At 43.1% G+C, this 23,595-nt stretch overlaps 1 protein-coding gene and 1 pseudogene across 1 annotated transcript in view; both read left to right on the top strand.

The window, feature by feature from the left end:
* Nucleotides 1-23,595, top strand: part of LOC124612930 (synaptic vesicular amine transporter) — a 796,314-nt gene that overhangs the window by 132,496 nt on the left and 640,223 nt on the right. The window lies entirely within an intron of this gene.
* On the top strand, nt 5,112-5,229 carry LOC124557371 (annotated as a pseudogene).

Genomic DNA, 23,595 nt, shown 5'->3' with positions numbered 1-23,595 from the left:
CGCCTCAGTGCCAACCAAACAGTAGTGTATGGAATGTCGGTGCGACGTGCGACTGCGCGAGCGCTGACTTCACCGTGCATTGACGAACCCGCTACAGTGTCTATTTCTCCCTGAACTGTCTCAGCAGCATTACGCCTTGTGCTCGGTCGGCCACTACGGGGTCTCTCGTCTAAACAACCCGTGGCCTCGAACTTCGAAATCATTCTCGCCACAGCTGCATTTGTTAACGGACCTTTACCCGTTCGAATACGCTTCCTATGGCGATAGGATCGTAACGCTGCTCTATCACATTCCCCATTCCGATAATACAGCTTCACTAAAAGCGCCTTTTCGGGTCACGTCAACATGCTGTGACTGCTGGCGCATCTGATTCTCTCTGTCATTACAGCTCCTTTTATACACGATTCTCATGCGCAGTCACTGACGTTTGGGTGTCCAGCGCCATCTGTCGGACATTTTGTGAACATTTTTTTTTGGTTCTAATAAAACCCCATGTCATTCCAAGCATGTGTGTCAATTGTTACCTCTCTATCTACATTATTCCGTGGTTTATTGAGTTTTCAAATTTATACTGACTTTTTGATCACCCGGTATCTGATCCTCCAGAGTGTTTGTGTAGTACACGACATGGTTCCACGTGGAATACCTTTCTCGTACGCACTTTTAATCAAAATCTGTGCTGCTACCGTATTTGTACACTGCTACAATGATGAGAGAGGACTTTCCCTGGACCCCGGCGCATCGCGCTTTGAATAGTTAATCAGCGCGCGGCAGTAGCAGCGGCCAGGCAGGCAGCGTCTCGGGCCAACTTGGGTAAACTGTGACAGGGCGGACGGCCGGCTCAACTCGCAGTCGGAGCAGGTGAGGGGCTACCAGCCGGCGGCCGGCGGCAGCTGCCTAACCGAGTTACCCCGGGGCGGGCGCGTCTGCAGCTGGACCACCTGGATGGGGCGGGGGCGGAGGCGGGGGCGGCCGACTTAAAACTAATTAGTCGCGGCCCCACCCCGCCAGAATAAACGCGCTGCTAATTGCTCGTCTCGCTACTTGATAACCTTAATTAAGCAATATTCCTCGCATGTGAGGGGCGCAGCTTGGCCGCGCTCATTTACCCGCTGAGATACAGTTTTAATTATCTGCTCTCAGCACCGGCGCCGAGTTGTCTCGCCTTCCAGAAACAATCGCAAGCGAATTTGTTTGCTTAACAGTTGCGTTTTCTCCCGAGTGAGCGCAAGTCGGTGTGCGATTGTGGAAAGTGGTTTGAGCTTCGAAACTGAATTTATTTTCCCCCAAGGCTTAATTAAAATGAGGAATCACAGGTCTCTAGATACATTCCCACATGATGAATTCTTACGTTGAGACTGCAGCTGTCTATGGTTTGGGGGAAGAAGATCCACCAAAATGCTACAGTTTTTATCCTTTGAACGTTATTCGTATGCCGGTTCCGGAAATTTGTAATTCGATTACTACTATTGTATAAAAAAGGAAAAATTTCTTATGTCAATGATAAAAGGTAAAAAATATATACGCCAGATCCTGAAATGAATTTCACCAGCGATACGTAATGATATAATTTAGATTTTGAACTCGTCGCAGTTAAAATATTAAGAACATTAAAACCGATACTACTGCAAATATCTGTTATGTTTGGATGTGGATTATATCTTGTGGCACGTCGATACAGCAGAAGGTTGTGCACATGGTGCAGATGTACATCTACATCTACATTTATACTCCGCAAGCCACCCAACGGTGAGTGGCGGAGGGCACTTTACGTGCCACTGTCATTACCTCCCTTTCCTGTTCCAGTCGCGTATGGTTCGCGGGAAGAACGATTGCCTCCGTGCGCGCTCGAATCCCTCTAATTTTACATTCGTTATCTCCTCGGGAGGTATAAGTAGGGGGAAGCAATATATTCGATACCTCATCCAGAAACGCACTCTCTCGAAACCTGGACTGCAAGCTACACCGCGATGGAGAGCGCCACTCTTGCAGAGTCTGCCACTTAAGTTTGCTAAACATCTCCATAACGCTATCACGCATATCAAATAACACTGTGACGCAACGCGCCGCTCTTCTTTGGATCTTCTCTATCTCCTCCGTCAACCCGACCTTGTACGGATCCCACACTGATGAGCAATACTCAAGCATGTGTATTGTGGAATGCACTGGGTTTGATTAACATTATCCGAAAGATCAATGCATTTAAGGGTGAGTGTATAGGAACCAGTCTACAGAAACGCATTACAATAGAACATTATTTTTGCTAGCGTAATTATAACATACATAGACTCATTTTACCCTATGTCATTAGGGCTTTGCTTCATCAGTCATAAAGATTTTAAGTGACTAGTACAGAAGACTCACATTTTGGAGGGCGACAGTTCAAATCTGCGTCCGACCATCCAGATTAAGTTTCCCGTAATTTTTCTAAATCGCTCCTGTGAAATGACGGGATGTCTCGTTTGAAAGCGCACGCCCGATTTCCTTTCTTGTCCTTAAATAAATCCGAGCTTGTGTTCCACGTTTCTAATGACCTCGTTGTCGACGGGACGTTAAACTCTAATCTTCCTTCCTTCATAAAAGTTTCACACGCCTAATATGAAGTATTTAACACAGTAAATCATTTGTAATCGGAAGTTTGAAATTGTTCTGTACACGAGAGTTTGATTCTTTAAAAAATAGGGGTCGCGATCGTACTAATAGCGTTGCCGTGCGTCTGGCTATCTATAGACGGACAGGGTGGCGTCCGGCCAAAAATATAGAAATTCGACTCCTTTAGGCTTTTTTGCGGTGAAGCAGAAAACGCACAACTGAAGCAGTTTCCCAGCTAATGACGGACGTGCGTGATAATTTTGCTTTACGCAGCACTGGGCTGTCGTATGCAAATAGCGCCTTGCACTTAGCCACTCATACAAGCAATGTGGCCAGCGTACTCATATTATGGTCTTATGGTAGGACATATGAAGATTGCTTGATAATGGACTAAGATCCGAAACTGCTCAAAATGTAAATAAGATTTTACAGCATGCGCCCTACGTTTTCCGTTTTAAATTTTACAGGCATTGTCATAAATATTAAAAATTCGAAAGCACAAATTTTCAGACACTATCTGTACAAGGTTAGGAATCTGGATGGGGCTAGGAGAACTTTCTCGCCGTTATCCTGTAAGTTGGTAAGCGTGCTACAACACCGTGCAGAAGAATGGCCTGTAGGTGGCAGCATAGTGCAGATGCACACATACCGTTGTAGTAACAGTATAAAGATGGCCGCCCCACTTGCGACTTGCACCAGGGAAGAACAGCGATCTGTTATTCGGTTTTTACGTAGTGAAGGTGTGAAACCTATTGAAATTCATCGACGAATGAAGGTTCAGTACGGTGATGCATGTTTGTCACAGAAGCAAGTATACAAATGATGTGACTTCAGTGGAAGATGCTCCTCGTCCAGGTCTGGCACAACGAGTTGTGACTCCACAGAACATTGCAGCGGTTGAAGCCATAGTGAAGGAAAACCGCCGACTGACACTGAATGACATTGCAGCATGTTTACAGATTAATCATGGGTCAGCACACCACATTGTGCATGATGTGCTCCAGTTTCACAAAGTGTCTGCAATATGGGTGCCACGGCAGTTGACTCCTGAAATGAGAAAACGACGTGTTGATGCTTGTGAAGAACTTCTTTGGCGCTTTGAAGGAGAAGGTGATGCCTTCCTTGCAAGACTCGTTACTGGGGACGAAAGCTGGGTTCACTTCCACCAACCGGAAACGAAGAGAGCGAGCAAGGAATGGCGCCATTCCTCATCACCAAAACCAAAGGTTTCGAACAGAGCCATCAGTAGGGAAGGTTATGCTGACTCTCTTTTGGGAAGAAAAAGGCGTCATTTTGGAGCATTGCATGCCAAGAGGGACCACTCTCACCAGTGGATCATACACAGATCTCATAAAAAATCATCTGCGGCCTGCAATCTAATCAAAGCGACGTGGATTGCTGTCAGCAGGTGTCCTTTAGCAACATGACAATGCAAGGCCCCACACTGCCCGTGCAACAGATGCAACAATCACAGATCTGCATTTTGAGTGTCTTCCTCATCCACCATACTCACCAGACCTCGCCCCAAGTGATTTCCATATGTTTGGACCATTCAAAGTCGCAATGGGAGGAAATAAGTTCCGTTCTGGTGAAGAGGTACGTCACGCGGTGCATGAGTGGTTGCCCGGACTACCAAAAGAATTTTTTTCTAAAGGAATTTATGTACTTTGTAATCACTGGAGACTTGCATTGAGCGTGGGGGCGATTATGTTGAAAAGTGATACAGTTTTGTACCACTTCTGCACACTAAATAATATTTTTAAAAAATTTAACCTTTTCATTTGCCTCACCCTCGTAATTCATTATTAGTAAACGATTGAAAATATCCCTTTGACTCCGAATCTATTTCAGTTACGTAGACCCACTTTTAGATGAAAATGTCCGCTTATATGTAACGACGAGTCTGCCTTTTCAATTTTCGGACCCGGTAATCCTAGTTTCTGGTACATATCTAGCGCCGGACACCCATCTCTGCGTAGTACTGGATTCCCAGCTGCCGCTGACGCGCCCGCTCCAGTTTTCTGATGCCGAATAGGCGAAACGGCTCCTGGGAATGAGGGCCGGCGAAGTTGGCGATATTTATGCAGAAGTGGAGCAGCGGCGAGCGTCGCCCACGTGCGGTCAGGCGCGTCCCGGCAAGTTGGGGGCGGCTCTGCTCCGGCGGCTGGAGGCGGCTTTGTGGGCCGGCGTGATCAAAGAGGCGCTCCTAATGGAGACTGTCAGGGCCAGGCGGCGCCGCCGAGCCCTTCTTCCCGCCCAGCCGCGCCGCAGCCGGCCCGCTTCCGCCGCCTTCTGTACTTGGGCCCGCAGCTTTTGTGGCCGCCCTATCAGTTCTGTCTGGCGCGAAGCGGCGATCTGCAGCTGCTGCCTGGGCCCAAAGTGGGCGCGCCCGCTCTTCTCTGCCGCCAGTTGCTATGGAGACCATCTTTCGCACGACTACTCTACCGAGGCAAACCTAACAAGTACGAGGGACGTAACACACATTCGTGGTCAATAACAAACTACTGAACGTGTCCTGGGGCAACGGCCTTGCCGCAGTGGCTACACCGGTTCCCGTCAGATCACCGAAGTTAAGCGCTGTCGGGCGTGGCCGGCACTTGGATGGGTGACCATCCAGGCCGCCATGTGCTGTTGCCATTTTTCGGGGTCCACTCAGCCTCGTGATGCCAGTTGAGGAGCTACTCGACCGAATAGTAGCGGCTCCGGTCAAAGAAAACCATCGTAACGACCGGGAGAGCTGTGTGCTGACCACACGCCCCTCCTATCCGCATCCTCAACTGAGGATGACACGGCTGTCGGATGGTCCCGATGGGCCACTTGTGGCCTGAAGACGGAGTGCTGCTGCTGCTGAACGTGTCCTAATACCCTAATCCTATACCGCCTGTGCGTGGATAGGTCGACTCGTAAGTTGGAATCCGCCGTTTTTTCTGAAAGCAAATTGGATTTATTCATGTTCTTTTTTTTTCAAAAAAAGAATAAATCTTTATTTACAATACATTATAATTATACAAATATAACCCACCACCATAGTGATTAGTGGGTCCTAAGTGATAAAACGTTGTTATTGCAGCTAATTACATTTTATCTTGTAAACTACAGAAAGTATAGACAGAACAGGTTAATGGGCAAACTTAAGATCTATGTTAAGCTATACACACTGTAGGGAAGCAGCCTACTCACTCTATAGTAAATTCACATCAGTTTCCATTATGTGCCAGCCAGTCTGCTGTAACTAGCTCTGACGTCATAAATGTTGCGCAATACCTTAAAAATCAAGCAAATGAACTAAAACTTTTCTAGCATGTCAGAAATAATACTAAATTAATGTGTGTTAAATATCAGTTCGATAACTTCAGCCATTTCCGAGATTTGGACGTTTTTCTGGAAAAATCATTGGCGCAACAGAACAGAGCTAGAGACTTCAAAATTTATATTTAGATTCATCTTTCATAATGATTTAATAAAAACAGTACTTTGGATTTCACAAATTAAGACTTTAGTGGAAATTCATGATTTTCTGGTTTTCGTCTCAAAACTGAAGGAAGCAAGATAGATTAAGTAGGTTAGTAAATAAGGCTAGGATGTTTAGATTTAAATAGGTTGGAGGTCCGCTATGATTATGAAAATGTGTAAAGTTTCTTTTTAATACCTATAAAATTATAGCGATAGCGGATCTCAAAAGGGACAGTTCAGAGCTCATCTGCTGCGTGCAGGGTAATTTAATTAATTCTCTCGCCCAAAGTATTTAACTTAGCCACGTCAAAATTTTATTATTAATACTTACCTGCGTGCTGAATGCACGTTTAAATTAAGAGCTTCTTCGGCCATCAGCCAAAGAAGCTATAAATTATTATGTATCTTGAAGTGGTGCGTTACTAGCCCAGCGGCTAGTCGGGAGAGCGGAATTAATCAGGCGTTCCCTCAGCCGTCCGCACCGCGGCTTTATATATAAGAACACTGCGCGAGGAAGCAAGGCCCCAGTTCTCTCCAGACGCTGAATGACACGCCATCTGTGTCGGTAGTCGCGTCGCATCAGTGTATCTGCTACAAACAGCCTCGGGTGCCGTATTAAGTTACTAGAGATACGCGGAACCATGAGAACATTTCATGTGAAGTGTTAATTCTGGAATGATTTTCATTAACTAGCTTCAGTTTGCGTATTGTCGTATTTTCACGTGCCGTCGCGGGACAGACATTCTACCAAATATTTAGCGTGGCGTTTGATGGAGTATTTTCATCAAATTATGGCGAGCATTTTTTTTTTTTAACATTTGATTCGGACATTTATAGTTGCATCAGCGCATTAGACTCTGAACTGTTCTGTTAGTTAGGTTGTAGGGATACTTGTGTTGTTTATCAGTGAATTTCAGAATATACTCAACTATTTTGGAAAACCGTTTTTGATTAGAAATCCCGGACAATCTCCTAATTCCTCAGAGCTATAAGCTGCAGCTATAAGAACATTCTCAGGTAAAGTGGGCACTAGGATATCTATTTACTGGCTCCAAGTTTTATTAAATCACTTTCTGGGGGTCACGGAGTAAATAGAGAGCCAGTGTTGAGAACGGCAAAAGACAGCAATAACAACATTCTAAAAGCTAGAAACTGATTCAACACGCAAGCGTTTATACAGCAATAGATTTAATTATTATTACAAACTCTTAACCGCCGCCCCACATATGGTGCATCGGCCGGGAAATCGACTAAGTGAAAGTGATTTTTAACTATTCGGATTCGCGAGTGAAATGCGACACGCAACTGAGAATAGAACAGTGAATGTGTTACGTGTGCATGTGGACGACGCAATTGGATTAACAACGCATCTGGATTGACGGAGCTGGCACTGAGTCTAGCGGTGCTGCCGGCATCGCGAGAAGCCAGTCTCGCTGTACCGCAATCGTCCCCTGGAGCAGCCGGCGCAGAGCCTGCAATTGCGGGCCACGCAAACACACAACAGCCGTCGGAGAGCCGTCCGCAGCTCAACGTGCCACGTCGCATCAGGAATCCTGGTACGCCGCGCCGGCAACGCCATACGTCGTGCAGAAGGAACTAAGTTAAGTGAAAAGCTGTTAAAAATTTTACTAACCTGCACTAAAAGACTGTCGGCGATGGAATCGCCAAAAGAAACTGAGGTTAAACTTAAATCAGAACCTATGTCTGTTGAGGGAACTGTAAATCCAGACAACGGTTCAAGTGTAAATATGCATGAAAGTAGTAATGTTAAAGTGAAAAATGAAGTATTGTCTCCTGACAGTAGTGTGGGAAGGGGCAATGATTCAATAATAGAGACCCCTGTAGTAAAGCGGAAAGTAGAAATTGTAAATTTATTGGATAATAGTTTCTCTGATGAATTAGAAATGAAACAGTCATCAGAAATGGTAGAGTTTAAGAAGGAGAAGTTAGAGATGACTAACCAATCAGAAGTTTCATTTGGTTTTGATGATTCTGGTATTGGAGCTAGTTTTTCGTCACCTGAGTGTGATAAAAAGCCAGCTCGCGAGCAACCCAAAGATGCTGGGGCTGTTGATCTAAATGTTATATTACAAGCAATAGCTGCCAGTCAAACAAATTTTAATATGCGGTTTGAGGCAATGGACAATAAATTAGAATCCAATAATGCTGAATTAAAGTCTGAAATAAGTGAGGTCAAGAGCAGTAATGCTAGAATGAATGCTGAGTTAAAGTCTGAAATAAGTGAACAGGTCAAAAGCAGTAATGCGGAATTAAAGTATGAGATTGTGGCCAGCCAAACAAATTTTAATAAACGATTGGAGGTAATGGACGATACTTTCAAGGCTGGTTGCAATAAATTGAAAGAGGATCTAGACAGTTTGAATTCTAAAATTGATTGCAATCATGAGGATATTAAGAAAAAGGTTGCTCAACAATTTTCTGAAATGTATAAGACAATAAAATCCGAAGTCGCTGAGGTTCGCAAAGACTTCCAAATGGAAGATGCGAAGCTGGAGCACAAGTTAACAGAAAAGATCGAGGCGGAGTCTGAACTGTGCTCAGATAGATTTAAAGATGTTAATATAAAAGTAAACATATGTCAAGCAGAAGTAGAAGCAATCAAAACTGACACTACTCATATTGTGCAAAGAGTAGATAATGTTGAAATGAAAGTAGAAAATATAAGTACTAACATAGCTAACATTGAGAGTAAAGTAGCTTCAGTAACTTCTGGTAATGGTAATGTACAACAAGTTGTAGCTGCAAACGCCGCTTTTATCGGGTGTCGGCAGTTCTTGCGGTTCGATCCAGATAAAAATATCCACCCGCTAGATTTCTGGAACGATTTTGAAGATGTGATTCCACCAACTTGGTCTGAGCGGGAGAAAATCTCATTTATTAGAAGCCATTTAGCAGGTGACGCCATGCGTTGGTCAGCTGATGTTATGTTGAAATGTAAAACATTAGCGGAATTTAAAACAGCTTTTATTAATGAATATTGGTCTAGCAATAAGCAAAATGAAGTGTTGAGAGAATTTTGGAGTGGAAAACGCTTCAATGCAGGCAAGGAATCTATTAAAGAGTTTGCTAGGTCATGGATTTCACGTTTGTCACATTTGGCGGAAAAGCTAAAACCAGAAATGATTATACTAGGTCTGGAAGCCAAACTGCCATGGTACTGGCAAACTAGAATTATATCAGCCCCTAGAGACAATCTGGATCGTTTCATTGAATATTTGGAACGTGTAGAACGTGTTGCTGCCAATGAGGAGCAAGCACGTAATAACCGTAATGCCAATAATAATAATAGTAATTTTAGGAACGAGCAAAATGGCAGTGTAAACATCAGAACAGTAGGTGTTCGTCATCCTAAGAGAGATAGGAATTGGGGAAATAATTATCAGAACCAACAATGGCGTCCAAGGGATAATAATTTTGTTCCAAACAGAAATATGCATGTAAACAACAGTACGGAAAGTAAGGCTATGCCAGCTAACTATAATGAAAATAAAGGAAACAGTAGTAGACCTAGGCAGGAAAACTAGTTCCCGTCTATGAGGACACTGGCGCTCACCAGGCGGTTACTTTTCCTAAGCCAGTAGTTAAGGGAATTGGTAAGACAGATCAGAATACTCAAACTGAACAGATGGATGAAATGTCGGTAGCACCTAAGGATACAACAGAAATATTAGATCACTCACAGTATTTGCTAGATACCGTGTTAGAGACGCTTTCTAAGTGGGAAGAGAAAAAGAAGGCGCAGCAGTGTAACAGTAGAGATGAGCTACAAAGTACTGAATTGACAGGTGAAGAAGCAGAAGAAATTCATGCTTATATTTACGATGAGGATGATGTGCTCTTATCTAAAGTGCCTGTGCAGGATGTTGATAATGTACTAATAGATTTAGGACAGGAGATAAGTGGGAATGTAGAGGGTAGGCTGTTTGGGGTCGATGAACCCAGTAGCTGTGACCAGTTGTCACTTGAGAAGGAAACCGACGATAATGGTGAAAGTGGTTTAGCTGTAACTAATGTTATGCCCGGTCTGGAGGCGCAGAATCGCTCAGACTACAGTAATTTGGGTCATGTTCAGCAAACTAAATGTAATGAAGTCGTGCGGTGTTTCGATTTAAAATTAATAGACCGACTGGAAAAGGCAGCTGAAAATGTAATTCAGGAAACCCCTACACACTGTGACCTAAATCTAATGAAGACAGATGTTGATCACTTTAGTTGGAGACAAATCCAAAAGGAACTACTAGATGAGTCTGAGGAACCACCTGTACAACTTAGAATAAGCCACCCTATAATAATAGTGAATATGTTGGGTATCAATGTACGTTGTCTCTTAGACAGTGGAAGTGAGGTGAGTGCGATATCTCAGTCCTTCTTTGATGTATTACCTGGTAAAGACAAGCTTACAGTAATGAGGGTATCAGGACTGAGAATAATTGGTGCTACTGGCAAGGTGTCAAAAACGGTAAAGGAAGAAGCTTTACTACCCTTTAACATTAATGGTAATTTAATTGATCATCCATGTTTAATTGTAAACAACCTCAGTATTGAGGTTTTAATTGGCATAGATTTCTTGTCGAAATATCAGAGTGTTGTTGATTTTGAAAGAAGCCAGTTAAAAATGGTCTTGCCAATAACCGGAATAATTATAGTACCTTTTAGTGATAAACATGTAGTAACTGATCATGAAACTTGGGAGCTGCCTATACGAGTTCTGAAAAATAGGAGGTATTGGGACGAAGGTGTTAATCTTAATAACAATAAGCTGAACACAGAAGAAGAAGAAGAAGCAATTATTTTAGACAAGATAGAAGCTAAGTTGCAGGAAATCGATAAAATTTCCGCCAATCAGAAGGAAGAACTGAGACAGGTTCTAAAAAGGCATCATAAAGTATTTTCGGATCGACCTGGCATAGTCAAGGGTTATGAATGTCAATTACAAGTGAAACCCGGCCAAGTGTTTTTCAGGAAGCCATACCAAATACATGTAGCTAGGAAGGAGGCAGTTCGAAAGGAAATACAGAGAATGCTAGAGTGGGGTGTGATTGAGAAAGCGGTCAGTGAGTACAATAATCCTCTTGTTGTTGTACCAAAAAGAGACGGGAGTGTCAGATTGGTCTTGGACGCTCGTTGGTTGAATGAAATTGTGGTTAGGGAAAGTGATAGACCGCAGAACATGGACGAGTTACTGCAAAAATTCCGGGGAGTAAAATTCTTAACGTCTATGGACATCACGTGTGGGTATTGGAATTTGCCACTGGCGGAAAGTTCAAGGAAGTACACAGCTTTCTTATACGAAGGAGTTTGTTACCAATACCGTGTGGTACCTTTCGGACTTAATATCTCTGTTTGTGCCTTCGTACGTGTGATGTGCCATGTTTTAGGACCTGCTTTAAGCAATAAAATAACAGTTTACGTAGATGATCTGTTAATAGCAACTCCTACCTGGGAAGAACACATAGATTTATTAGAGGAAGTGTTAGAGGCTATTGAGAGAGGTGGCATGAAACTAAAGATTGAAAAGACTGAGTGCGTTAAAGAGGAAATAGGTTTCTTGGGATATAGGATAAGTGGAAAAGGTATTCTGCCTGACCCAGGCAAGCTAGCAGTCATTGAAAAATTTGAGGCTCCCAGAAACAAGAAGCAGTTGAGATCAATGTTCGGTCTTTTCGGCTTCTATAGGCGTTTTGTTAGTGATCAGGCTTTTAATGCTCCCTGTCTTCACCTCCTGCTGAAAAAGAATACCCCTTGGGTTTGGACAGCAGAATGTCAACAGGCGTTTGAGGTGCTTAAACAATCGTTAATTAATAGTCCAATTTTGCATCATCCTGACTTTGAAAAACCTTTCTGTATGTCTGTTGATGCTAGTGGCTATGGTATAGCTGTGGAGATATTCCAAGTAGAAATAGAGAACGAACTAGAAGTGCACAAGACTATAGCTTTCGCCAGTCGATCTTTACAGGTAGCAGAGAGAAATTACGGCATCTCAGAACTGGAAGCATTAGCAATTGTATTTGGGGTACAGAAGTTTGAGCAGTATCTATTAGGTCACAAGATAATAGTTTACAGTGACCATAAGGCATTGACCTTTTTAAAGACCTGTAAATTGAGGAATGCTCGTTTGATAAGATGGTCATTGTATCTCCAGCAGTTTGACCTTGAGGTTAAATATATTCAAGGGAAAGACAATCTAGTAGCTGATGGGTTATCTAGGAGTGCGGAGCTCTGTGATGACGCAGGAATTACAGCAACAGACCCAAATGAAATTCGAATGTTTGCATTGCACGAAGTAAAGGAGGAAAGTGCATTAAAGAGAGTGATTAAGAACTTGAGACGTGAGCAGAATGCAGATGACCAACTGAGATTAGTGAAGAGCTATTTAGGAAATGCGAACTATCCTAAGGTTTCACAATACTATTGTCTGCATAAAGGTATTCTGTTTAGAAGGAAGAAGGTAGGTGTTTCTGAGTGGAAGCTGTGCTTTCCCTCACAACATGTAGACTTACTAATCGACTATGTACACCTGAGGTATGGGCACTACGGTGCAAAGAAGTGCATTGCAAAATTACAAGAGAAGGTTGTATTTGACAACATGTACCGCCGTGTGGCCAAGCGTCTAGCATCGTGTGTAGTGTGCCAAAAGGTCCGTGCTGCCAACACCAGAATACAAGGGGATATGCATTCAGTAGAGCCAACTGAAACCCTAGAATTACTGGCTTGTGATTTGTTTGGCCCTCTTCCTGTTTCGAGAGGTGGTTGCACCCATGTTTTTGTTGTGGTGGATGGATTCAGTAAATATGTGAAGCTATACCCAATTAAAAGAGCAAATGCAAAAACATTGGTTGAAAAATTGGAAAAAGATTTCTTCGTGAACGTTGGCGTTCCGAAGAATTTGCTGTCTGACAATGGACCTCAATTTACTTCTGATAGATTTAAGGAATGTCTAGATAAGGCAGGCGTGAAACATCTGAAAATATCTGCGTATTTCCCCCAAGGAAATATGAGTGAACGTATTATGAGGGAATTGAATAGGCTTTGCAGAACTTATTGTGCTCGGAAACACTCAAGTTGGGCAGAGCACATTAAGTATTTCGAGAATGTAATTAACAACCTAAGACATGATGCAACTGGTTTTGCACCTTGTGAATTGATGTTTGGCCAAGAACCGCACAATGTGATTGCAGATATGGTAGAATTCCCTATTCTAACGCAAATATCCACAGACGAGAAGAAGCTAAAGGCTAGGGCTAATATGAGAAAAAGAGCGTTGGAAAGGAAGAGGCGTCATGACACAAAAGCTGTACCTACTAGCTTTGAAATAGGTCAATTAGTCCTGGTCAAAACCAAAGAAAAATCAAAGAAAGTAAATGCGGAAACAAAGAAATTCATGTTTGTATACCAAGGACCTTTCAGGATAATAGGAAAACCACATGCCAATGCATATAGGCTAGAGTACCCTAAAAGTAAGAAGCTCTTAGGTCTCAGGAACGTGATTGACCTAAAGAAATTCATAGGTAGCCACTGAATGCTGTAGGGAGGAGGTTGTTCTGTAACCTCTACACAGTGTGGCAGCTGTGCAGTCCCAGCTGTGTGAGATCTTCTTTCCTTTTCAGGTCTCACTCACTCTTCATCTTTCCTGTCCTCAAAAATTTCTAACTCTTCTTTATAGCATTAAACAAATGAATGCTGTAGGGAGGAGGTTGTTCTGTAACCTCTACACAGTGTGGCAGCTGTGCAGTCCCAGCTGTGTGAGATCTTCTTTCCCTTTCAGGTCTCACTCACTCTTCATCTTTTCTATCCACCTAAAATTTCTAACTCTTCTTTACAGCATTAAACCAATGAATGCTGTAGGGAGGAGGTTGTTCTGTAACCTCTACACAGTGTGGCAGCTGTGCAGTCCCAGCTGTGTGAGATCTTCTTTCCCTTTCAGGTCTCACTCATTCTTCATCTTTCCTATCCCCAAAAATTTCGACCTCTACTTTCCAACACAAAATTTTCCGTTATGATAATCAAGCCAGCATTAAACTAATGAATGCTGTAGGGAGGAGGTTGTTCTTTAACCTCTACACAGTGTGGCAGCTGTGCAGTCCCAGCTGTGTGAGATCTTCTTTCCCATTTCAGATCTCACTCATTCTTCATCTTTCCTATCCACAAAAAATTTCGACATTATCTTCCAACATATAAAATTTTCTGGTATGGTTATCAATACAGCATTAAACCAATGAATGCTGTAGGGAGGAGGTTGTTCTTTAACCTCTACACAGTGTGGCAGCTGTGCAGTCCCAGCTGTGTGAGATCTTCTTTCCCTTTCAGGTCTCACTCATTCTTCATCTTTCCTATCCACAAAAAGTTCGACCTCTTCTTTCCAGACATGAAAATTTTCTGTCATGGCTATCAAGCCATAAGTTATGTAACCATTCTATCTACCGATTAGTGAAAAAAGAAAAATACCTAATGTGACAAACCTTATAGTGACAAACAATAGAGAAGTATGAAGTAATTAAGATATAAAATGTACTTGAGTAACAATTATGTATAGTACCCTGGTAATATAGTAAGTACAAAGTGTTGTTTTATTGGAAATGGTCCACCAACAGTAATTTAAAAAGATATATGAATTCATGTACAAGCAGAATCTGAAGTGGTAATGAAACCTAGTGTATGCATTAGAGCTAACTAATAAATAGTAAGAAAGAGATTGCTTAGTGTTATGAAAAATATGCAGATAAGATGTAAGATTAAACTCACCTGGTGTAGCAAGGAAAGGCAGTGTAATAGAATTGAGCAGTGTTTGTGGTTGAGACGTGAAGGACACGTCCCTGAAGTATTTATAAGGTTGGAGCTGGCCATTATTTTAGTGTAGTGTGTGACAGGATACACATACACGTATTGAGGTTATGAGTTGGAGGCGTGAATGCGACCATAGGTACCCTTATGTTAAATGAGACAGAGCAGCTCATGGTGTCCTAGAGGTTTAAGGAATTTAGCATTACGCTCGTCCATAATTACTTGATGCACTTCAGTGGTAGGTCTGAGAGAGACTACCTGAGGTTTCAGCGTCCGATCGAGTGGAAATGGATTGCCACGTGAGCAAACTAATCAGCTGCAGTACGCTATGAATATGAAATAAATGTGCTTTCCTATGCTTTAAATTTAAATGGAGTGAGTATTACTTAAGTTCATACACTAGCAAATAAATAAATAACATACTGACAGACGTAAAACATTATTTTAGCTCAGCATGAATACACTTCAAAGTAAGTAAGTACCTAATTGCAGATGTGGGACTGACAACAGCAGAGGACCAATTAGTGGATTTAGTTGTCAACTAAACGTAGTGTGTTTTGAACACTCAAAACTGTACTATTACCAAAAGTTACTCACATGTACAAAGAAGCTGAGAAAACAACCACTAATCATACTCATACTATCTCTAAGAATAAAGTAATCAAAGATGAGTCAGTTAAGTAAATAAGATGCAGATTTGTCAGGAATGTACCGAGCATTGGTTCAGCGTTCCGGCCCAGAAATAAGAAATTCAGATTAAATATGATTTATGATTGTATGCCTTAGGAGCAGAAATTTTCTCCAGTACGTGACTAACGGCGTTTTGAGCCATTTGTTTACCGACTTTATGACAATTAAGTAACCGTGAGAGTAAAATTGAGAAAGGTTCTGTTAACTTTGTTCCAGTAACATACTGAAGGATAAAATGTATATATCCCCATTTCATTGTGACCCACCCTTAGATAATAAGTGAACAGAGTCTGAGGCACTCTTTTTGTTTGTTCTACAGGACAAACCAGATAATGGCAGCCTGGTAGCTGCGTGAAAGCGTGGAGTGACTTGGACACAACTCACAGTGACCCCTCCCCTTTCCCCCATGTAATTTAGAGTGAACGTGAAGGACGCACACCATAGCAACTTCCCCTCCTCTACCCTTGTGAATGGAAGTGTAGGACGCCAGCCAAAGCGGCTACAACCACGTGTGTAAAAATTATTTGTGAACTTTTTCTTTCAGGTTTAGAAAAGACTGCTAAGAGATAATCATCTGTTAATGTATCATGTTATTTTCTTTGAATTTGTGTATGTAAAAATGTATTTAATGGATCTAAGATTTTCATAATTTTTCAATTTCTATGTGTTTGTTTGTCTAAGGCAATATGTATGCCAAAATATTTCATGACTTTGCTTTAAAAATTTGAGTAATGACATTGTTTAAAAGGCAGTGAACATGCCTACAATTTAAATAATTAATGTAGGTAATCAGTTTTCTTTAATGTTTCTACAGGTTTATATTTCAATTCTGATTTTTCATAGGGAGTTAAACTGTACTCTTGCTTCCCTTTTTGTAATTAAATTTTTTTTTCATTCATTAACATTCATAAACAAAAAATTTAAGTAGAGGGTGATGTAGGGAAGCAGCCTACTCACTCTATAGTAAATTCACATCAGTTTCCATTATGTGCCAGCCAGTCTGCTGTAACTAGCTCTGACGTCATAAATGTTGCGCAATACCTTAAAAATCAAGCAAATGAACTAAAACTTTTCTAGCATGTCAGAAATAATACTAAATTAATGTGTGTTAAATATCAGTTCGATAACTTCAGCCATTTCCGAGATTTGGACGTTTTTCTGGAAAAATCATTGGCGCAACAGAACAGAGCTAGAGACTTCAAAATTTATATTTAGATTCATCTTTCATAATGATTTAATAAAAACAGTACTTTGGATTTCACAAATTAAGACTTTAGTGGAAATTCATGATTTTCTGGTTTTCGTCTCAAAACTGAAGGAAGCAAGATAGATTAAGTAGGTTAGTAAATAAGGCTAGGATGTTTAGATTTAAATAGGTTGGAGGTCCGCTATGATTATGAAAATGTGTAAAGTTTCTTTTTAATACCTATAAAATTATAGCGATAGCGGATCTCAAAAGGGACAGTTCAGAGCTCATCTGCTGCGTGCAGGGTAATTTAATTAATTCTCTCGCCCAAAGTATTTAACTTAGCCACGTCAAAATTTTATTATTAATACTTACCTGCGTGCTGAATGCACGTTTAAATTAAGAGCTTCTTCGGCCATCAGCCAAAGAAGCTATAAATTATTATGTATCTTGAAGTGGTGCGTTACTAGCCCAGCGGCTAGTCGGGAGAGCGGAATTAATCAGGCGTTCCCTCAGCCGTCCGCACCGCGGCTTTATATATAAGAACACTGCGCGAGGAAGCAAGGCCCCAGTTCTCTCCAGACGCTGAATGACACGCCATCTGTGTCGGTAGTCGCGTCGCATCAGTGTATCTGCTACAAACAGCCTCGGGTGCCGTATTAAGTTACTAGAGATACGCGGAACCATGAGAACATTTCATGTGAAGTGTTAATTCTGGAATGATTTTCATTAACTAGCTTCAGTTTGCGTATTGTCGTATTTTCACGTGCCGTCGCGGGACAGACATTCTACCAAATATTTAGCGTGGCGTTTGATGGAGTATTTTCATCAAATTATGGCGAGCATTTTTTTTTTTTAACATTTGATTCGGACATTTATAGTTGCATCAGCGCATTAGACTCTGAACTGTTCTGTTAGTTAGGTTGTAGGGATACTTGTGTTGTTTATCAGTGAATTTCAGAATATACTCAACTATTTTGGAAAACCGTTTTTGATTAGAAATCCCGGACAATCTCCTAATTCCTCAGAGCTATAAGCTGCAGCTATAAGAACATTCTCAGGTAAAGTGGGCACTAGGATATCTATTTACTGGCTCCAAGTTTTATTAAATCACTTTCTGGGGGTCACGGAGTAAATAGAGAGCCAGTGTTGAGAACGGCAAAAGACAGCAATAACAACATTCTAAAAGCTAGAAACTGATTCAACACGCAAGCATATATCCAGCAATCAGATTTTTTTTAGTTTATTATTACAAACTTATACATCCGCCGCCCCACAACACTACTACCTACTTGTAAGTAATCTCAATTGCCTGCAGCGTCACAGGTGTGTCAGTGTGGTTATAAACCTACTGCAATGGCTTGCTCGTCGAGCTAATCCAGATGAGCGTGCCCCTGACACTAGGCAGGTCAAAATTACTAATCGCTGCAGGTTCGTATTTCGGTACCTGTTTCTAAATCCTACTAACTACTAACTAACCTACGTCAAGTCCGGTGCATGTCATCATTGTGAAGTTAATGTACCCCACTCCCCCTAGCGCGGCACGTGGCGGATTCCAACTTACGAGACGACCTGTCCACGCACAGGCGGCATAGGATTAGGGTACTAGGACACGTTCAGTGGTTTGTTATTGATCACGAATGTCCCTCAGGTATGCTATCAGAACTTTACGTTATACCTCGTTAGCCAGATTTCTCAAGGTTTCGAAAGTCTTATCGTGTCTCAGCAAGTTGTATGTGTCTTTGTTTGGTAGTTGTTGTCGTAATGTAGCTGCTGCATCATCGAAAAGGGGGCACTCGTAAACAACATGGTCGGGAGTACCCTCTGATACGCCACAGACACACTCGGGCGTGGCACTCTTCCCAAACCGGCATATATATGTCGGATAGGGCCCATGACCAGTGAGAAAATGAATTAAACCCCGGGTTGGCTCAAAATACCTCATGCCTAAACTGTCGTTTACATTTGGTAAGAGTCGGAAAGTTCTTCTACCAGATTCGTCCATTTCTCATAATTCCTGCCATAGATCTTCGCCCCTTTTCCTTATCTCACCCTTATCCCCAGCCCGAACTCCCAAAATATTTTCTATTTTCATGTCATTACCTTTCGTAGCCCAATACCATGCCGCTCGCTCCCTAATTTTAAATCCCCATTATCACTAATAGCCCCCCCCCCCCCTGGAGATGTCCTATAAGCCCCCACAGATCTTAGCAACATGTTTCTCTGTACTCTTCTCACTGTCATGGCGGCAGACACCACCCTTGTGAGCCTGTGTGCCCAGACTCCCGAGCCGTAACCTACTATTATTCAGATTTACAATACACCGTACCATTTTTCCACTCTCTTGGCTACAAGACCCTATTTTTCAGCACAATCTCCGTTCAGTGCGACGGCCTGTCGCGACCTCACTGGGAGGGCGTAGTTCCATCTACTGGTCGACGTCTTGCTGGATCAGTAACCTCCCCATCATCCACGTACTGCTACTCGCGGAGTGCGTCCTTCATTGCGCCAAACGGATGGAAGTCGGAAGGTATGAGATCCGGGCTGTAATCTGGATCAGAAAGAGCAGCCAATGAAATTCTGTGAACTCTTCTCTGGTGCACAGATACGCCTCCAGTAGACGTCTCGCTATTACTGTGCAACACCCCCGTCAGCCTCTAAAATCATTTCAATTTGGCGAGGAACAAAGTCTCCGAGCATCTTCGTGTACCGTATCTCACGTCGATCTTAAGCCATCATTCATGATTAACTTCCGAAGAACTACCAAACTGCGCGGATATTGATTGCTACGTTTATCGCCTGTTCCAAATAGCCGCAGACGTTTTATAAGAGGCAGTCAAAAAGTCTGAGGGCATCGCTGCACCTTATATGTGAAATAGTGCGACTCCGGTACGGGTATACACGTGCAAGCAGCAATATGTAGACAGGGGATCAATGTAACATTCGAATCTTTCCAACTTGTCTGCAGTAAATGAGGAAACATCAACTGTGGCGACGTTACTACCAAATGCAACCAAACAGAACCAACGTGTTGTTATTCTTTTCTTCCTTGCCAAAGGAAAAACATCAGTAGACGTCTACCGGAGAATGAAGAATGTGTATGAGGCAGCTTGTCTTTAATATCACTATTGTGAAATGGTGCGCCGCGTCCCGTGCTGAGCGCGATTCGACACAAGATGCCTGTCGATCTGGGGGGGGGGGGGGGGGGGGCAGCCTCATCCAACTCAATGGGGGACACACGAACACCCGCCCTATAGTCCTGATCTCCCCATTCGATCACCACGCCATCGGTTCCGTAAAGAAAGGCCTTGGAGGGTCGCAGATTCCTGTGGGACGATAGCTTCAGTACTCACGGGTATTTTATCCAATTGAAATACCGATACTGGATTGTACAGTCTTCGAACGGAAACTCTTTGATTGCCCCTAACGTATGGGGTAAAGATGGGGAGAATGGAAAAAAAATGTCAATCTCTTGGGTGACGATCAGTTTGGATTTAGGAAAGGAAAAGGCACCAAAAAGGTAGTTCCGACGTTTTATTGGACAAGGGAAGCAACACTTAACTAAAATCAAGATACTTCATGGTTTTGATCAAATGGCTCTGACCACTATGGGACTTAACTTCTGAGGTCATCAGTCCCCTAGACTTAGAAACTACTTAAACCTAACTAACCTAAGGACAATCACACACATCCATGCCCGAGGCAGGATTCGAACCTGCAACCGTAGCGGTCGCGCGGTTCCAGACTGTAGTACCTAGAACCGCTCGGCCACTCTGGCCGGCTACTTCATGGGATTCGTGAACTTAGAAAAAGCGTTTGGCCGTCTAAAATGTTCGAAATTCTCAGGAAAATATGTATCGTACAAGGTATGATATTCAGTATGTAATAAAACCAACCGGGAACGATTAGAATGGAAGACCAAGAACGAACTGCTCCGATTAAAAAGGGTGTAAGACTGGGATGCACCCTTCCATACTTCTGTTCAGTCCGTACATAGAAGAAGCAATGGAGGAAAGAAAAGATACTCAGATGTGAGATTAGAATTAAGGCTGAAAGAATATCAACGATAAGATTTGCTAACGACAGTGCTATCGTCAGTGAAAGTGGAGACGACTTACAGGACAAGGTGAATCGCACGCACAGTCTAATGAGAACGGAATATGATTTTAAACCGAAGAAAGATGAAAGTAATGAAGAGCAGCACAAATGAGACCAGCGAAAAACTTTACATTAACATGGATGAGCAAGAAGTAGATGAGGTGAAGGAATTATTCTAACTTGGAAGTAAAATAAAACATTCCAGACGAAAAAGGAGAACATAAAAAGCAGAATAGCATAGGCATAGAGGGTATTCGTGGCCAAAAGCGGTCTGCTAGTGTGAAATATTGGCCTTAAGGTTCTGAGAGAGTACGTTTCTCGTAAAGCCTTGTACGGAAGTCAACAAGCGACTGTGGGAAAACTGGAAAAAGAAGATGGTTCAAATGGCTCTGAGCACTATGGGACTTAACATCTGAGGTCATCAGTCCCCCAGACTTAGAACTACTTAAACCTAACTAACCTAAGGGCAGCACACACATCCATGCCCGAGGCAGCATTCGAACCTGAGACGTAGCAGGAGCGCGGTTCCAGACTGAAACTCCTAGAACTGCTCGGCCACAACGGCCGGGGGAAAAGAAGAGATTCGAAGTATCTGAGATGCGGTCCTATAGAAGGATGTTGAAAATTTGATGGTCAGATAAGATAAGGAATTTGGAAATTCTGCGCAGAATCAGTAAGGAAAGGATCATACAACGACTCCTCGTACTGAGGACTGATCGAAGAATTTTTAAAAGAATAACTTTACTAACAAAATGAAACTCAATTATAATGTCATTGGGTGAATATCCACACAACTACACTACTGGCCATTAAAATTGCTACACCCAGAAGAAACGCAGATGATAAACGGGTATTCATTGGACAAATACATTGTACTAGAACTGACATGTGATTATATTTTCACGCAACTTGGGTGCATAGATCATGAGAAATCAGTACCCAGAACAAACACCTCTGGCCGTAATAACGGCCTTGATACGCCTGGGCATTGAGTCAAACAGAGCTTTGATGGCGTGTACAGCTACAGCTGCCCATGCAGCTTCAACACGATACCACAGTTCATCAAGAGTAGTGACTGGCGTATTATGACGAGCCAATTGCTCGGCCACCATTGACCAGACGTTTTAAATTGGTGAGAGATCTAGGGAATGTGCTGACCAGGGCAGCAGTCGAATATTTTCTGTATCCAGAAAGGCCCGTACAGGACCTGCAACATGCGGTCGTGCATTATCCTGCTGAAATGTAGGGTTTCGCAGGGATAGAATTACGGCTAGAGCCACAGGTCGTAACACATCTGAAATATAACGTCCACTGTTCAGTCAATGCGAACAGGAGGTGAGCGAGACGTGTAACCAATGGCACCCCATACCATCACGCCGTGAGATACGCCAGTATGGTGATGACGAATACACCCTTCCAATGTGCGTTCACCGCGATGTCGCTAAACACGGATGCGACCATGACGATGCTGTAAACAGAGCCTGGATTCATCCCAAAAAATGAAGTTTTGCCATTCGTGCACCCAGGTTCGTCGTTGAGTACACCATCGCAGGCGCTCCTGTCTGTGATGCAGCGTCAAGGGTAACCGTAACCGTGGTCTCCGAGCTGATAGCCCCTACTGCTGCAAACGTCGTCGAACTGCTCGTGTAGATGGTTGTTGTCTTGCAAACGTACCCAGTTGTTGAGTCAGGGCTGCACGATCCGTTACAGCCATGCGGATAAGATGCCTGTCATCCCGACTGCTAGTGATACGAGGCCGTTTGGATCCAGCACGGCGTTCCGTATTACCCTCCTGAACCTACCGATTCCATATTCTGCTAACAGTCATTGGATGTCGACCAATGCGAGCAGCATTGTCGCTATACGATAAACCGCAATCGCGATAGGCTCCAATACGACCTTTACCAAAGTCGGAAACGTGATGGTACTCATTTCTCCTCCTTACACGAGGCATCACAACAACGTTTCACCGGGCAACGGCGGATAATTCTGTTTGTGTATGAGAAATCGGTTGGAAACTTTCCTCATGTCAGCATGTTGTAGGTGTCGCCACCGGCGCCAACCTTGTGTGAATGCTCTGAAAAGCTAATCATTTGCATATCACAATATCTTGTTCCTGTCGGTTAAATTTCGCGTCTGTGGCACGTCATCTTCGTGGTGTAGCAGTTTTAATGGTCAGTAGTGTACTTCCTTGTATGATCTGGGCTTTTTAGCACGAAGTTACAGATACCTTCCACAGTGCCTGGAAGCACCAACCTCGCCGGCAGGCAGCATACTTGTTTCAGCAGAGAGCGCTGTCAGCAGGGCGCCATTCCGCTGCGGCAGCTCACATCGCCTCGCAGCGCCACGCGGATATCCATCCGTGCCGACTATTTATGCCACTGTCGGAGGGTGTGAAATGCGTTACGCCCTACGCTCAAGTCGGTTGTACAAGCAATTCCGTCCAACCGCATCAGCAGTTCGGTCCCAGCGCAGCAAGTCGGCAGTACCAGCAGTTTGCCTCAGCGTTCCACGCCGACAGAACCGGCCCATGTCGTATTGGACTGTACCAGCAAAAACCATCCGTCGCACGCCGGCAATACCGACCCACTAACGTCCCAGGTCTTCACGCCTTCATCTACCACGACTCTGGAGTTCGTCGCGTAGGCACATCGCAAACGACGTCACAGGACAGATATTTCTGTTGTATGTACACTACTGGCCATTAAAATTGCTACACCACGAAGATGCCGTGCTATAGACGCGAAATTTAACCGACAGGAAAAAGGTGCTTT

The sequence above is a fragment of the Schistocerca americana genome, chromosome 1 (genome assembly GCF_021461395.2).
Source record: "Schistocerca americana isolate TAMUIC-IGC-003095 chromosome 1, iqSchAmer2.1, whole genome shotgun sequence".
In the NCBI taxonomy this organism is placed as follows: domain Eukaryota; kingdom Metazoa; phylum Arthropoda; class Insecta; order Orthoptera; family Acrididae; genus Schistocerca; species Schistocerca americana.
The sequence above is the reverse complement of the archived record's forward strand: the minus strand, read 5'-3'. Positions and strand labels throughout refer to the sequence as shown.